The sequence below is a fragment of the Garra rufa genome, unplaced genomic scaffold (assembly GCF_049309525.1).
Source record: "Garra rufa unplaced genomic scaffold, GarRuf1.0 hap1_unplaced_001, whole genome shotgun sequence".
In the NCBI taxonomy this organism is placed as follows: Eukaryota; Metazoa; Chordata; class Actinopteri; order Cypriniformes; family Cyprinidae; genus Garra; species Garra rufa.
The window spans coordinates 3866134-3877092 of NW_027394276.1; the positions used below are offsets into that span (position 1 = coordinate 3866134).

The 10959-nt window shown below is 44.1% G+C and overlaps 2 non-coding genes and 1 pseudogene across 2 annotated transcripts; all 3 read left to right on the forward strand.

The window, feature by feature from the left end:
• The first annotated feature begins 406 nt into the window (after positions 1-406).
• On the forward strand, positions 407-546 carry LOC141303777 (U4 spliceosomal RNA). Its single transcript, XR_012343745.1, has one exon. It is a non-coding gene; the product is annotated as a U4 spliceosomal RNA (small nuclear RNA).
• Positions 547-1126: 580 nt separating this feature from the next.
• LOC141303750 (U4 spliceosomal RNA) lies at positions 1127-1267 on the forward strand. The gene has a single exon (XR_012343717.1). It is a non-coding gene; the product is annotated as a U4 spliceosomal RNA (small nuclear RNA).
• Positions 1268-2240: 973 nt separating this feature from the next.
• On the forward strand, positions 2241-2477 carry LOC141303738 (small nucleolar RNA U3; annotated as a pseudogene).
• The last annotated feature ends 8482 nt before the right edge of the window (positions 2478-10959 follow it).

A 10959-nucleotide genomic window follows, 5' to 3' on the forward strand; every position in this document is an offset into this window, starting at 1 on the left:
GCTGTGGCATGTGGATTCATTCTTTACTGATGATCTGTCTCTGGGGCTCATCTAGTTGACATGGTATCCGCTGACATTCGGCTGAAGGTGCTGATCCACCATCTGCTCTTGGTACGGACTGGATCCGGGGGACTGCAGTGACCATCTAATCGGAATACAGAATGGATATGGCGGCTACGGTGACCTCAGAATAAGAACAAACAGACTAATATTAATGTAGATGCAAAAGTTCCATGTTGCCACAGTGTCAGATTGGAGAGGATCTGGTTTTCACAGTCTTGCGTCGATGGCCGTCTAGGTGAAGAGGTCTTCACTGATGATCTGTCTCTGGGGCTCATCCAGCTTGCTATCACCTTGTCGGATCACATCCACGTAGCTGCAAGAAAAGGTCACGACCGTCACCGGTATTCTATCGCAGAGGCAATGTTGTAGCTTGTGTGGTTTATCTGAGGTGTGATCATTGCTGGTTGTAAACTTTCCCCGATATCCCATCGGGATGATTTGAAATACAGTCAGCTTCGACAGTTTTTGCCGGTCTCTCTGGACGCTTCTTGAAAAACAAAGTTTTGCTTCGTTTTGTTGGAGTGGCTGGTTGTTGGTCCTCGTCAAAGAGGTGTCTACAGATCATAGCGTGCCGGAGCCAGAAGATTTGTTGTTTTGTCAATATGCTCTCAAGACTTCGCTGCAGGTATCATTAAACTACAGCACAATCACAGCTCACCGCTACCCATCGTAAACAGGTTGGGCCTGTCTGTTCTGGTGGGCTCTCAGTGGTGCTAAATCATCAAATGAAGAGGACGGGATTCAAACCCACACAAACCAAGGTGTGCCTAGCACAACGGATTAGCCTTGCATCGCCTTAACCACTCGGCCACCTCGTCATTTTACGTGACATCTTTTATTTAGCACTCCTGATTCAGATCATCAGTTCATTAGTAGAGAACTCAAAGAACTGAACTGAGTGTGTTAGATAAGGAGGACACACAAAACACCTCTAATCTGTTCCGTAGAAACACGGTGCAGCAACCCGTGGCAGGAGACTGTTTGTGCGGCAGTTTAAAGCTTGCTACCACCTTGTCGGTTCACATCCACGTAGGTGCAGAAAAAGGTCACGACCGTCGCCGGCATTCTTTCGCAGAGGCAATATTGTAGCCTATGAGGTTTGTCCGAGGCGCGATCATTGCTGGTTGAAAACTTTACCCAATACCCCGCCAGGATGACTTGAAATACAGTTATCTTTGGCAATTTTTGCTAGTCTCTCTGGAGGCTTAGAGTTTTGTTGAGAAATATAGCCTTGTTTCGTTTAGGTTTTTTTTTCCTCGCCAAAAAAACGGTCTGCTGATGATAGTGCGCCAGAGCCAGAAGGTTTGTTGTTTTGTCAATGTGTTCTCAAGACAAGTATCGTTAAACTGCAACGCAATTACAGCTCACCGTTACCCGTCGTAAACATGTTGGGCCTGTCTGGTCCGGTGGCCTCTCAGTGGCGCTAAAGCTTCGAATGCGTGTCGAGCACAATGTATTAGCCTTCAACCGCCTTAACCACTGGACCACCTCGTCATCCGGCGGGGTTTCTTTATTTAACATTCCTGATTCATGTGCATGTGGATGCATTCTTCGTCTTTTGTTTCAGCCGCCGAGGGCCTGTTTTCCACTGAGGCCCTGCGCCAAACTCCCTATGAGACACAATCGAACGTTAGTAGTAACCTCCGATTACGGCCGAATGTGGATTCTGCTCGGACGACGGGGCACCGGTACATCCTTTGTAGCTTTAGCTTATTAGCCAAACGCTACACCAGTTTGCCATTTCCCATGAAATCATCCTTGATTTCCATAAGAAAGGTGCCCCAAATTGGTGGAAAATCACATCTCAACCATACGCTGTCCAAAGCATTAAACCGCCTTCACGCGGCAAAACAGAACATGTTGTTGGCCCGCACTGCTGGGTCAAACTGCGCTTCCCAAAAACAGATTGGGTCAAAACTGACAGAAGAAATCTCTAAGCCTGCTTTAAGCCCTACCCACGGGACGGGTTGACAGTCTCGCACAACGCGAGAGCCTCAGTTTCGCCTGTGTAATTTGGGGGCCAATGAAAACTGCATCCAACTAAAATTACAAACAAAATTTTAGGACTCTAATGATGTTTCAAATGTAACTTTTCTCATCTCTGTTGTTAGGTTGTAACCATCTCTGAGACTCAAAGTGTCAGAACTCGCCTAAGCTGGTTTTGCAAAATGGAGGTCAAGACTATACTTTCAGGGATCATTTCTATAGTTTCTAACTAGGAAATGTGTTTCAAAAGTGTAGTGTCTCCCAAACTACGATGATGAGCTTTGATACTCTTTTCTGAGCGTGAATCGGGTGTGGGGTAATGGTTTGTTTCATATGCTCCACACCATTGATGAACGTTCTGTGTGGCATTTAAGCGCGGATACGCCCCTATTTTACGGTGAGGGCAGAGGCGTTTTTTCAAGAGAGGGCGACCGCTCTCTCTGTTCCGGACGCGGCGGTGACCGCTCTCTCTGTTCCGGACGTGGCGGTGGCCGCGCTCTCTGTTCCGGACGTGGCGGTGACCGCTCTCTCTGTTCCGGACGCGGCGGTGACCGCTCTCTCTGTTCCGGACGCGGCGGTGACCGCTCTCTCTGTTCCGGACGTGGCGGTGGCCGCGCTCTCTGTTCCAGACGTGGCGGTGACCGCCCTCTCTGTTCCGGACGCGGCGGTTGCCGCGCTCGCTGTTCCGGACGCGGCGGTGACCGCTCTCTCTGTTCCGGACGCGGCGGTGACCGCTCTCTCTGTTCCGGACGCGGCGGTGGCCGCTCTCTCTGTTCCGCACGCGGCGGTGGCCGCGCTCGCTGTTCCGGACGCGGCGATGACCGCGCTCTCTGTTCCGGACCCGCTGGCCGCGCTCGCTGTTCCGGACGCGGCGGTGACCGCTCTCTCTGTTCCGGACGCGGCGGTGACCGCTCTCTCTGTTCCGGACGCGGCGGTGACCGCGCTCTCTGTTCCGGACGCGGCGGTGACCGCTCTCTCTGTTCCGGACGCGGCGGTGACCGTGCTCTCTGTTCCGAACGCGGCGGTGACCGCTGTCTCCGTTCCTGACGTGGCGGTGTACGCTGTCTCTGTGCCTGGTGCTGCGGTGTCCGCTATCTCCGTGCCTGACGCGGCGACGTCCGCTATCTCCGTGCCTGACGCGGCGACGTCCGTTATCTCCGTGCCTGACGCGGCGACGTCCCCTGAGGCTCCGCTGGCAACAAGGCCTGCTCGCGTGACTCCGCTGCATGGGCCTGGCCCGCCGTCCCTCCCCCTGGTTTGCCTTCCCCCTTTCCTCCACCCTCTAGACTCGTGGAACGTCTGGGAGCCTTTCCGTGGGGAGGGGGTACTGTCATGACTCTGGGCTGTGGGTTTTTCCTCCTCCACCAGAGGTCGCTGTTCTATTCCCTCCATACACCATGCCTCATCTCACACACCTGTCACTCTGATTACACAGCTGTTCCCCATCACACACAGACTATATTAGTCTTCACTCACCCACCACTCGTTGAGTTTGCATTGTTTGGATTGTTTTGAGTTCGGTCTGTGAGTTGAATCTGTCTTGCTTTTGTCTTAAGTTCCAGTAGTGTTGTGCCGTGTTGGCCCTTTGGTTTTGTTTGTTTTATTATTATTTATAATAAATTCACTCTTCCCTGCATCTGGACCCAGATCTCCTTCTACACACGTGACATAAACTTTTCTTCCTCAGTGCTACGTCTAAAAGCCCCAAACCTCCCTTCTCAGCCACCCCTATAAGGGTATCATATGATATTCTCGGTGGCTTCTTTTCCCATAAAAAATCCATAAAACTTTTCTTTAGCCTTTTCTCAACCCAAAGTGGCATGCATGCAACATGTAAAATGTACCATAGCTTCGACACCATTAAAACATTTAATACTAGAACCTTCCCTTTCAAGCACAAGTTTCTCAGTTTCCATAAATTCAACCTTCTTTCAATGGCTCCTAAAAACTCTTCCCACATAATGTCATTTGTTTCCCTGTCATCGTGCCCCATTAAAACTCCTAAAATTTTCACTTCTCTAACTTCTTGAAAAGTAAAAACATCTTTTAAAATAGTAGCTTCAAATCTCATGTACACAGTTTTATCCTGATTCACTTTCCCTCCTGATCTACTGCAGTATTCCTGAACCACTTCCATTGCCACTTTGACGCTCTTTAGATCTCTTATTATTAAAGTTGTGTCATCTGCATACTGAAAGATACTATTCTCCTGCCCTCTGCCATCAATTTCTATTCCTCTTACATCCTTATTTTTCATTATAGCAAGACCCAAGGGCTCTGCCACCAGAGAGTATAATAGGGCTGAAAGGGGGCACCCTTGTCTGACAGACCTTGTAAGTTTAAAACTCTGAGTTAAAAAGCCGTTACACTTGATTCTAGTCACCACACCTTTATATAAAATTCTTATCCACTGTATAAAATTCTCTCCAAAACCAAATATCTTTAAAATCTCAAATAAAAACTGATGCTCCACCCTGTCGAAAGCTTTTTCAAAATCAAGACTTATCACATACCCTTTCATATTTTTCTCTTGTATGTAACTTATTATATCTTTAATACTGAATGAATCTTGTGGCTCTTTGGCTTAATGCTCATCTAAATATAATAGGGAAAAAATAGTTAGTAATGTGCATTTTGCAGGTATTGGACAACTACACAAATGTTTTTAATTTTTTTATAATGATACAACAATATATATTCAAGCTGACTAAATAATGGCACCCATTACAACAATTAAACATTATTTTATTGCTAATAAAGCAAAACAAGGTTACACATTTAATTAAAGATGTTACACTACAATTATACATATAAGTATTTGAATATGAAATTACTACATGCAGTTACGATAGGGATAAGATTATTGTTTTGTTTGGTTTACAGTTAGTTGCATCCAATTATTATTACTATAGTAACTACATATAGCATGTATTAATGACAATGTAAAATAAAGTACATTGTTAGTTAAAAGCTGTGGTTATACATATGATAATCAATCTGAGAAAAAAAAAGAACAAAGAACATTTATTTTTATTCATTAATTTTTGTAAGGGATGTCTATATAACATTGCATTTTCATTTAAATTATTATTTGTAGCACTTGCATCTGTTTATATAAATAGTAATCCATCTGCAAACACAAAACTTGATTACTACATTCACACAGCAAAATCACATTAAATGTTAATTAGAAATGACAATGTCTACAACTAAACATATTTTTTAAATCCAAATCAAACTTTAAATAAAATAGATGTGTTTACTATGCAAAATTACAGGCAAATTGTGTTTTATATGTGAGATTATAGACAAATCATGGAAACAAAACATGATTACTACACTTTAACTATAGTAAAAGCATGGTAAATGACTTGTTTTTTTTTCAATGGACCGCGAGCGACGCGATTGGCTCTCGTCCATTCTCACAATGGATGGCGAGCAACGCGACTGGCTCTCGTCCATTCTCACAATGGACGTCGAGATCGGCGATTGGACGAGGAGACGGCCGTGGAAAAAGACGATCCTGCTCCAGGTAGCCTAATGGATAAGGCACTGGCCTCCTAAGCCAGGGATTGTGGGTTCGAGTCAGAATCAGAATCGGAATGAGCTTTATTGCCAGGTATGTTTGCACATACTAGGAATTTGTTTTTGTGACAGAGCTCCACAGTGCTACAGAATGACAGTGACAAGACGATATATATTATAAAAAGAACAATATACAAGTATACAAGACAGACAATGTGCAAAAATAGCAAAGACATTTGAATGGAAGTAAGTATGTGCTTTAAATAAACAACGGAAAAATGAATAAAGAATGTATAGTGTTGTATGTTCCACGATCAAGTGTTCATGAGATGGATTGCCTGAGGAAAGAAACTGTTTCGGTGTCTGGTCGTTCTAGTGCTCAGTGCTCTGTAGCGCCGACCGGATGGTAACAGTTCAAAAAGTGAGTGTGCTGGATGTGAGGGGTCCAGAGTAATTTTGGCAGCCCTTTTTCGTACTCTGGATAAGTACAGATCTTGAAGGGTAGGGAGGGTTGTACCAATGATTCGCTCAGCAGTCCGGACTATCCGACGTAGTCTTCTGAGATCAGAATTTGTAGCTGAGCTGAACCAGATGGTAATTGAAGTGCAGAGGACGGATTCAATGATGGCAGAGTAAAACTGTTTCAGCAGTTCCTGTGGCAGGTTGAGTTTCCTCAGCTGGCGGAGGAAGTACAGCCTCTGCTGGGCCTTTTTCACAATGGAGTCTATGTGAATGTCCCACTTCAGGTCCTGAGAGATGGTATTTCCAAGGAACCTGAATGACTCCACTGTGTTTACGGTGCTGTTCATGATGGTGAGTGGGGGGAGAGCAGGGGGGGTTTTCCTGAAGTCTATGATCAACTCCACAGTTTTGAGCGTGTTGAGCTCCAGGTTGTTATGACTGCACCAGACAGCCAGCTCTTTTACCTCCTGTCTGTAAGCAGACTCGTCACCGTCCTGAATGAGGCCGATAAGTGTGGTGTCGTCTGCAAACTTCAGGAGCTTGACAGAGAGGTCTTTGGAGGTACAGTCATTTGTATACAGGGAGAAGAGCAGTGGGTAGAGGACACAACCCTGAGGGGCGCCAGTGCTGATAGTACGGGTGCTGGATGAGAATTTTCCCAGCCTCACTAGCTGCTGCCTGTCTGTCAGGAAGCTGTTGATCCACTGACAGACTGATGTGGGCACAGAGAGCTGAGTTAGTTTGGGCAGGAGGAGGTTTGGGATGATAGTGTTGAAGGCTGAACTGAAGTCCACAAACAGGATCCTCGCATAAGTCCCTGATTTGTCCAGATGCTGCAGTATGAAATGTAGACTCATGTTCACTGCATCATCTACAGACCTGTTTGCACGATAAGCAAACTGCAGGGGGTCCAGTGAGGGTCTGGTGATGTCCTTCAGATAAGCCAGAACCAGTTTCTCAAATGACTTCATGACGACAGATGTTAGCGCCACAGGTCTGTAGTAGTTAAGTCCTGTTATTTTGGGTTTCTTTGGAATGGGGATGATTTCCGAGCGTTTCAGAGAAGCGGGGACTTCACACAACTCCAAAGACCTATTGAAGATCTGTGAGAAAATGGGTGCCAGCTGATCTGCACAGGTTTTCAGACAGGCTGGTGTGACACCGTCAGGGCCTGGTGCCTTTCTTCTTTTGTTCTTTTTGAAGACCTTGCGTACCTCATCTTCACTGATTTGAATGGGAGTTGCAGGAGTGGGGGAGAGGGGTGATGTTGGAGGTGTAAATGGTGTCTTTTCAAACCGACAATAGAACTCGTTCAGATCGTCTGCCAGTTGCTGATTCTGCAAAGTGCTGGGGGATGATGTCTTGTAATTGGTGATGTGTTTTAGACCTTTCCACACTGATGAAGAGTCACTGGAATGAAATTGGTTCCTTATCTTTTCGGAATAATTTCTCTTTGCCACTTTGATCTACTTTTCCAGTGTGTATTTGGCCTCTTTATACAAGACATTGTCCCCTTTCCTGTAAGCATCATCTTTGACATGATGAAGCTGTCTGAGTTTTGCAGTGAACCATGGTTTGTCGTTGTTGTAAGTTAAGCGAGTCCTGGTAGGAATGCATAAATCCTCACAGAAACTGATATATGAAGTAACAGTCTCTGTAAGCTCGTCCAGATCAGTAGCAGCAGCTTCAAAAACACTCCAATCAGTACATTCGAAACAGGCTTGTAAAGCCCGCTCTGTTTCGTTGGTCCATCTCTTCACAGACTTTGCTACAGGTTTAGCAGATTTAAGTTGTTGCCTGTAGGTTGGTATAAGATGAACCAGGCAGTGATCAGAAAGTCCCAAAGCTGCCCGCGAGACAGAGTGATATGCATTCCTTATTGTGGTGTAACAGTGGTCCAATATATTTCTATCTCTGGTCGGACATGTGATGTGCTGTCTGTATTTTGGAAGTTCACGGGAGAGATTTGCTCTATTAAAATCCCCAAGAATGATTAAAACAGAGTCCGGGTGTTGTTGTTCTGTCTCTGTGATGTGATCAGCGAGTTTCTGTAACGCCAGGCTCACGTGCGCTTGCGGTGGAATGTACACACTCACGAGAATGAACGAGCAAAACAGAGTCCCATTTGGGGTGACTTTCTTTTATGTGCTGCAAGAAAAGTTAGAAATATGTACAAGAATCATGTTATGTTGAAAAGACCAGTGCACAGGCTCTATATCAAGACAAGCCCAGTGGCGCCGCGGAAGCGTGCTGTTCCCATAACCCAGAGGTCGATGGATCGAAACCATCCTCTGCTAAGCTTGTTTCACTTTGATTTGTGCCCAAGTGCTTCAAGACAAGTTAGAAATTTGTGCAAGAATCATATTATGTTGAAAAGACCAGTGCACGAGCTCTACATCAAGTCAAGCAGAGTGGCGCAGCGGAAGCGTGCTGGTCCCAGAAGTCGATGGATTGAAACCATCCTCTGCTAAGATTGTTTCACTTGTATATGTGCTCAGGTGCTGCAAGACAAGTTAGAAATGTGTGCCAGAATCAAGTGATGTTGAAAAGACCAGTGTACGGGCTCTACATCAAGGTGAGCAGAGTGGCGCAGCGGAAGCGTGCTGGTCCCGTAACCCAGAGGTCGATGGATTGAAACCATCCTCTGCTAAGCTTGTTTCACTTTTATATGTGCCCAAGTGCTGCAAGAAAAGTTAGAAATATGTACAAGAATAATGTTATGTTGAAAAGACCAGTGCACAGGCTCTATATCAAGACAAGCACAGTGGCGCCGCGGAAGCGTGCTGTTAGCATAACCCAGAGGTCGATGGATCGAAACCATCCTCTGCTAAGCTTGTTTCACTTTGATTTGTGCCCAAGTGCTTCAAGACAAGTTAGAAATTTCTGCAAGAATTATGTTATGTTGAAAAGACCAGTGCACGAGCTCTACATCAAGTCAAGCAGAGTGGCGCAGCGGAAGCGTGCTGGTCCCGTAACCCAGAGGTCGATGGATCGAAACCATCCTCTGCTAAGCTTGTTTCACTTTTGTACGTGCCCAAGTGCTGCAAGAAAAGTTAGAAATATGTACAAGAATCATGTTATGTTGAAAAGACCAGTGCACAGGACCTCCGTGAAGTTGGCACCCCATAAAAAGAAATAATGACCAAAACTATGCCATTCGTTAGTGCTACGTTTGTGCTGATTTGTGCCGCAAAAACGAACGTTTGTGCTGGTTTGTTGTTTAAGATATTAAACATTATTTTTTTGACCGTATGACGTCACTTTCCACCCCATGTTGTCCAAATCGCTCCAAACCGGCGCAGTTCGTTTGTGCTCGATTTGTGCCCGTTTGTGCCGTTAAAATAAACACTGTATCTGTTTTCCTTCCCTAGATATAACCAAAATATTTTCGGGGCTGTGACGTCACTCTCCACCCCAGTTCCTCTAAATCACACAAAACTGGTGTCATTCGTTTGTGCTCGATTTGTGCCGATTTGTGCCGTTGAAATGAACGTCAAATATATTTCCATTTCTTAGAAATAACAAAAACAATTCGGGGCAGTGACGTCACTCTCCACCCCATGTCGTCCAAATCTTTCCAAACCGGTGCCGTTCGTTTGTGCTCGATTTGTGCCCGTTTGTGCCGTTAAAACAAACCTGGTATCTCCGAGCCCTTCTTAAATATAATGGGGGAAATACTTGTTTGGGACTTTTACGTAACTCTCCACCCCATATCGTCTAAATCTAGCCAAAAGGTGCCATTCGTTTGTGCTCGATTTTTGCCCGTTTGTGCCGCTAAAATAAACATTGCATCTAATTCTCTTCCTTTGAAATAAACAAGCAGGGTGTTTTATAGCATATTTTACACGGAGCTCCTGCAGATTTACACTGCACTTACAGTGTATAAATAATATTATGAGATGAATAATAATAATAAAAAAGAAATTAGAACAGAAACATGAAATTACAGAAGAAAAAAATACAATGACACTTTTGAATGTGAAACTAAATTGCCAATAGATGACAGCATGCTCCTGTTTTAATGAGTGAGTCGTAAGTCATTAATTCAATGGAGGTATTAAACACGGCTGATTCAATCTGGAAGGAAGAGCTGTTTTTATGAATGGGTCAGTGAATTACAAATAGAACCGGTCCAAATCGCCTCAACCCGGTGCTTCTACAGTACTTCTATACTCTTTGATATTACGTGGGAACGACATCCTTATGTCGTGAGACTATAGATGCAACGATGAGGGAACGACATGCATTTCTCGAGGCCCCGAGTTAAGTACATAAACAAACCTGCGTGACCATAGTACCCCCGATTAGATAGGTTTATTAATATTTTATTTTGAGTTAAATGATTGTATCAATTATTCTAGAAATTGATACAATATTAAATTATTATATTAACAATAGGCGATGCTGTCTGTGCGCGACGTAGAGAGCATTCAAAATGTTTATCATGAATAAATAAAGTGCATCAAATAAAATGGCCCTACAAGAAATATTTTATGCATCCCACAATCTTGTCCATTAACTGATCCTATTTTTTCCGTAATATTTGTATTATTCGTTTATATTCGTTATTTTTCCTTTTATTTCGATCTCTTTACTTATTTTTTTTAATGTAGCCTAATACTGTAAGGTTCTATGACTGGGGTTTGCACTGGAATGCAGTTTAAAGGTTGAATTTACCATCTATTGTAGCTTAATTTATTTAGTCTAATTAATAGACAAATATAGTGTTTCACTGAACAGTGAATTATTCAAGTAGTTTCATTTGGAAATCATTTATCGTCACACAGAATACGCCTACATGACATTCCTTCTATTAACTGATCATCTTTTTTTCGTATTATTATTATTAGCAGTTGTAGGCTAGTAGTAGTAATTTCTATTATGATTAGCCTATTATTATTGTATATATTTTAATTTTCGTTT